This window comes from Rhamphochromis longiceps, linkage group LG22 (genome assembly GCF_057381845.1).
Source record: "Rhamphochromis longiceps isolate RC_006_pf linkage group LG22, R_longiceps_female_GT1.1, whole genome shotgun sequence".
In the NCBI taxonomy this organism is placed as follows: Eukaryota; Metazoa; Chordata; class Actinopteri; order Cichliformes; family Cichlidae; genus Rhamphochromis; species Rhamphochromis longiceps.
Window position 1 is genome coordinate 33,850,252 of NC_140577.1, and position 6,511 is coordinate 33,856,762.

The 6,511-nt window shown below is 42.9% G+C and overlaps 1 long non-coding RNA gene across 1 annotated transcript; it reads right to left on the reverse strand.

Annotated features, from left to right (window-relative positions):
- Positions 1-618: 618 nt before the first annotated feature.
- LOC146644378 (uncharacterized) lies at positions 619-3,103 on the reverse strand. The gene is made up of 2 exons (XR_014909400.1): positions 3,013-3,103; positions 619-2,768 (listed from the first exon to the last, which is right to left on the reverse strand). It is a non-coding gene; the product is annotated as an uncharacterized LOC146644378 (long non-coding RNA).
- Between the last annotated feature and the right edge of the window lie 3,408 nt (positions 3,104-6,511).

Sequence of the window (6,511 nt, forward strand, 5' to 3'; positions counted from 1 at the left end):
TTAAAAAGTTACAGGCAGACACTATTTCATTATGAAAGACTCATAGACCTGCCTCAGCTATAGATGAATTGAGTTCCTTAATACGTTCTCAGCCTGCTATAACTCTAGGCAAAGGGGAGTAGCAATTTTAATAAATAAAAATGTTCATTTCATAGTACTCACACAGTTATAGATCAAGAGTGTAGAATTCTAATCATTAAATTATCTGTACTAAACCAAAAGTTATGTATTGTCAGTGTATAGGTCCCAAATTTTGATGACCCCTCATTCTTCCAGACTTTTTTACTGCACTCTCTGAACGCCTAGATTGCTTACTTGTTCTTGGGGGCAACCTCAGCTTTGGATTAAATGAAGAAATGAACAGGCTCAGTAAAGCTGGAACTCAGCACAATTGGCAATTCACAAATGTAGTTAAACAGTACATGAGCGATTTCTGACTTTGTGATGCACTTTCTTCTCACATATCGATCACACTTACTCTCGTCTGGATTGTTTTCTAGTCAGTAGCTCACTGCTGAGTGATATTTCAGATACTGAGATTGTCATGTCTAGCGAGGCAAACGGGATGGCATGAGGAGATTGAGCACCCAAGTGCAGACAAATGGACACGAGGGTGGATGATAACAAAAAACAAGCTTTTATTGATGGCTGAACAAGAACTACAAACAGGTGGAACAGAGAAAGCTAACCAAAACCTAAACTGGGGAAAACTAAGCATAAACATATAACCTGAGAGTGGAGACCAGAAGCAAGAAACAAGAGACCAGGAAACACAACATCAGGAAGATGGCCCCAACTAATAGCGTGCTGAGTGAATACGTCAGGTAGCAGAAAGCTGATAGAGAAGAGGAGCATAATGAAAGGACAGGCCCCTGCATGGCATGTACCACCGGCAGACAGAAGATCCATCCATCCATCCATTCGCTTCCGCTTATCCTTTTCAGGGTCGCGGGGGGCGCTGGAGCCTATCCCAGCTGTCATAGGGCGAAAGGCGGGGTACACCCTGGACAGGTTGCCAGTCTGTCGCAGGGCTAACACATAGGGACAGACAACCATTCACACTCACATTCACTCGCACATTCACACCTAGTGACAATTTAGATTAATCAATTAACCTATCCCCACAAGCTGCATGTCTTTGGACGGTGGGAGGAAGCCGGAGTACCCGGAGAGGACCCACGCAAACACGGGGAGAACATGCAAACTCCACACAGAAAGACCCCGGCCTGATGGTGGAATTGAACTCAGGACCTTCTTGCTGTGCGGCAACAGTGCTAACCACCGTGCCACCGTGCTGCCTAAGATCCTAACAATGACTGCATAAAACTCCATAGTGGATGCGGTTAACCACACCAGGCAAGACCCCGGTGCAGGTTGTGCAAAGATGTCACTGAGACAGTCCAGCACATAACAGCAAGGTGTAAGATTCTACCAGACAGGGCCATGGGATGCCATAACCAGGTGGCTCACATAGTATAGCTGTATAGTATAGCATAGTCTGTGCCAACTATGGCCTGGAAGTCCCAAGGTCAAAATGGGATATACCCCCAGGGTGGTTGAGAATGAATGAGCTAAGATCATATGGGACTTCCAGGAACATATGGGCAAACCGGTGATGGCTAACTGTGGTGGAGGTGTGGTCTATGGCTCAGAGGGGCAGTGCCAGGGACATTGGCAGGGCAGCTGCTTCTGCATTCTGTAATCACACTATCACCCTTTTTTTTGATGCCTTGACCTGGAAGAAGGAGAGTGGAGTCAGCTGGGAGGCTGTCTGGCCGTGGACTAAACGGCGGTGCCAAAACTAAACTCATTGTCTATTGCAAATAAAAAGTATCACAAGCACACTGAGTGTTGTGATGTCATGACTCAGGTTCACACTAACCAACTAGACAAAATAGTGCTGAACAAGCAGACAACCATAGTGATAGATGTAGCTATACCAAGTGATAACAACATCAGGAAGAAGGAACACGAGAAGCAATCTTCTTCTTTGTATTTAAGAGTGTGTTTAAGATGGCCAAGCGCATACTACTCTTCACATTCGGTCCTATGTTTTCTATATTTTCTGTGTGTATATGTGTGGGTGTATGTGTAATAAAGTGGGGCGCCAGGTTAGTTCACTGAGGCCATGGTCATCTGAGGAGCTTGTGGCCCTATTCAATTCAATTCAATTTTATTTATATAGCGCCAAATCACAACAAAAGTGGCCTTAAGGCGCTTCATAGGTACAGAGAAAAACCCAACAATCATATGACCCCCTATGGCGACAGTGGGAAGGAAAAACTCCCTTTTAACAGGAAGAAACCTCCGGCAGAATCAGGCTCAGGGAGGGGCGGGGCCATCTGCTGCGACAGGTTGGGATGAGAGAAGGAAAATAGGATGAAAGACTTGCTGTGGAAGAGAGACAGAGGTTAATAACAGATATGATTCAATGCAGAGAGGTCTATTAACACATAGTGAGTGAGAAAGGTGACTGGAAAGGAAAAACTCAATGCATCATGGGAATCCCTGGCAGTCTACATCTATTGCAGACCCTATGGGTCTTACAAATGTTGCAATATGGTTCTGCTAGAGGTGTGTTCCTGTTAAAAGGGAGTTTTTCCTTCCCACTGTTGCCAAAATGCTTGCAAATAGGCGGTTGTACTGTCTTTCCCTCTTCACACTGCACAGAAGAGGAACCGGCAGCAAGGTTCAACACTTTTCTTCCATCAAGACTCTGAAGACCATTACTCTTTGTCCACAGGTTTAATGATGTAGAAAGTGTGAAACTGAAACAAACATAACACAATTATAATTACAGTATATTCTTTAAATCTTACATATACACTGTACCTACAAGTCTACAATAATCTAAATCAACATAGCGTAGCACTTTAGCTGCAAGAATAAGCATTAGTCGTGCTCTAAACATGTGGTTTCAACAACGTATCAAAGTTACACATTAAACTTCCCTCATGTCACAAAATACAACCACAGAACTACAGATAAGCATCAAATAAACAATATACATACAGACGATGCTCCAAAAGACGAAGGATTGAAGGCAGATGCATGTGGATTCATGGCAGTCTCCTTGGCCATGTGCAAACTTCACTAAACCTTACTACTTCCTGCTTCCTGTGATGTCACCAGGTATCAGAACTCTTAAAGGGACAGCTGCCCTAACACTATCGGCACAGCGGTCATATGATTTTTAGGGTTTTCTGTGTATTCTTGTAGTGTCTTTACCTTCCAAAATGAAACGCCTCGAGGCAACTGTTGTTGTGATTTGGCGCTATGTAAATAAAACTGGATTGAATTGAATTAATGTCTAATATCTTAGTGCATGCTGAGAATGCCACCACCCAGCCCATTCAAAAGCTGATAAAGAAAAAAAAAAACACACCTGCTTTACAGGGAGTGCAGAATTATTAGGCAAGTTGTATTTTTGAGGAATAATGTTATTATTGAACTACAACCATGTTCTCAATGAACCCAAAAAACTCATTAATATCAAAGCTGAATGTTTTTGGAAGTAGTTTTTAGTTTGTTTTTAGTTTTAGCTATTTTAGGGGGATATCTGTGTGCAGGTGACTATTACTGTGCATAATTATTAGGCAACTTAACAAAAAACAAATATATACCCATTTCAATTATTTATTTTTACCAGTCAAACCAAAATAACATCTCCACATTCACAAATATACATTTCTGACATTCAAAAACAAAACAAAAACAAATCAGCGACCAATATAGCCACCTTTCTTTGCAAGGACACTCAAAAGCCTGCCATCCATGGATTCTGTCAGTGTTTTGATCTGTTCACCATCAACATTGCGTGCAGCAGCAACCACAGCCTCCCAGACACTGTTCAGAGAGGTGTACTGTTTTCTCTCCTTGTAAATCTCACATTTGATGATGGACCACAGGTTCTCAATGGGGTTCAGATCAGGTGAACAAGGTGGCCATGTCATTAGTTTTTCTTCTTTTATACCCTTTCTTGCCAGCCACGCTGTGGAGTACTTGGACGCGTGTGATGGAGCATTGTCCTGCATGAAAATCATGTTTTTCTTGAAGGATGCAGACTTCTTCCTGTACCACTGCTTGAAGAAGGTGTCTTCCAGAAACTGGCAGTAGGACTGGGAGTTGAGCTTGACTCCATCCTCAACCCGAAAAGGCCCCACAAGCTCATCTTTGATGATACCAGCCCAAACCAGTACTCCACCTCCACCTTGCTGGCGTCTGAGTCGGACTGGACCTCTCTGCCCTTTACCAATCCAGCCACGGGCCAATCCATCTGGCCCATCAAGACTCACTCTCATTTCATCAGTCCATAAAACCTTAGTAAAACCAGTCTTGAGATATTTCTTGGCCCAGTCTTGACGTTTCAGCTTGTGTGTCTTGTTCAGTGGTGGTCGTCTTTCAGCCTTTCTTACCTTGGCCATGTCTCTGAGTATTGCACACCTTGTGCTTTTGGGCACTCCAGTGATGTTGCAGCTCTGAAATATGGCCAAACTGGTGGCAAGTGGCATCTTGGCAGCTGCACGCTTGACTTTTCTCAGTTCATGGGCAGTTATTTTGCACCTTGGTTTTTCCACACGCTTCTTGCGACCCTGTTGACTATTTTGAATGAAAAGCTTGATTGTTCGATGATCACGCTTCAGAAGCTTTGCAATTTTGAGACTGCTGCATCCCTCTGCAAGATATCTCACTATTTTTGACTTTTCTGAGCCTGTCAAGTCCTTCTTTTGACCCATTTTGCCAAAGGAAAGGAAGTTGCCTAATAATTATGCACACCTGATATAGGGTGTTGATGTCATTAGACCACACCCCTTCTCATTACAGAGATGCACATCACCTAATATGCTTAATTGGTAGTAGGCTTTCGAGCCTATACAGCTTGGAGTAAAACAACATGCATGAAGAGGATGATGTGGACAAAATACTCATTTGCCTAATAATTCTGCACTCCCTGTATACTGATGCAGCTATTTAAAAGAAGTACAGACCAAAAACTAAACTTTGGAAGACATGTTGTATCCCCAGTACTTTATAGACCTTAAACACAGTTTTGACCTCATTAGAAGAAGGTTGGCTGTGTGATTTTTGCCTCATGTCTGTATGCAGTTGATTTTCCTTTGAAGTCAAATTAGTGAAGTGTCTGATTATCTCTCAATCAAACACATCCATTGTCCTGCAATCAATGCCCTGATTGCAGCAGAGACAGAAATTGTGCCTGTTTTTTTTTTTTTTTTTAAATAATAGAGTACTATTCATCAGACATGAAAGTTAGCAATCCCTCCATGCCACATCCCTCCACACTGATCAAAACGTTAGCATTTAGAAATGTATGTACTGCCAGCAGCCGTACAAACTTTTATATGTAAAATAAATAAAAATGGAAGGAAGCACCTGAATATCAGGGGCCCGTTCTTCGTACGTCGCTTACTACATCCAAGATCAAATGACACATCCAAGATCAAATCATCGCGCTAACCGTGAGCTCGCTAATCCGGTTCCCCGAACACACCTGCTGTTGACGATTAGTACAGCTGGACGCAGTAATGTGACATCACTGGGTGTCATAAAAGGGGCTACGCATCGATAGTAGAAACATTGATCGGCAACCCTCTGATTGGTCGGCGAAAATGTCGAAGGAGCGCGCTCGGCTCGGTATTTTTCGGCAGCAGAGCAAGAACTCCTGAGTGAGGGATTTCAGGAGTTTCAGAGTTTAATCAGAACGCAAGGGAACACTGCAAAGGCTGCAAAAGCAAGGAGAGAGGGCTGGCAGAAAGTTGCTGACAAATTAAACTCGTAAGTAATTTAATAATAATAATAATAATATATTGGATTTATATAGCGCTTTTCAAGGCACCCAAAGCGCTTTACAATGCCACTATTCATTCACTCTCACATTCACACACTGGTGGAGGCAGCTACGGTTGTAGCCACAGCTGCCCTGGGGCAGACTGACAGAAGCGAGGCTGCCATATTGCGCCATCGGCCCCTCTGGCCAACACCAGTAGGCGGTAGGGTAGATTTATTATATTACACTATATTATCCAATATTATATTACATTATATTATATTGTTATATTATATCCTCTTTCACATTAGAGCCACAACAGGACCCACTAGAACATGGGAACAAGTAAAAGTGAAATATAAGAATATTCTACAGAATGGTAATATTTATCACTTATATTGCTTTTCGTCTCTTGGAAAGAGAGCCTGAAATAATCTGTTTGTTTGTTTATAACAGCAACCAAGAAAAGGGCAGAGCAAAAAAAGACAGGTGGTGGTCCTGCACCCCCTCGTCAACAAGTTGGTTAAGTAAATAATATCCTCACGGGAAAATCGATATCTCTCAATGAGCACACTGTCGCGCTGAGCTAAAGGATCCTGTCTGTCCCGCAATATACGCTGAATTCTGAGGACTCTCCTTATCAATCTTGCACCTTCCGCAATGGGTTGCTCGCGTAAACGGACAGGACATGGCTGCGACAGGCTTCCCAAATCCACCTTGGCTTTT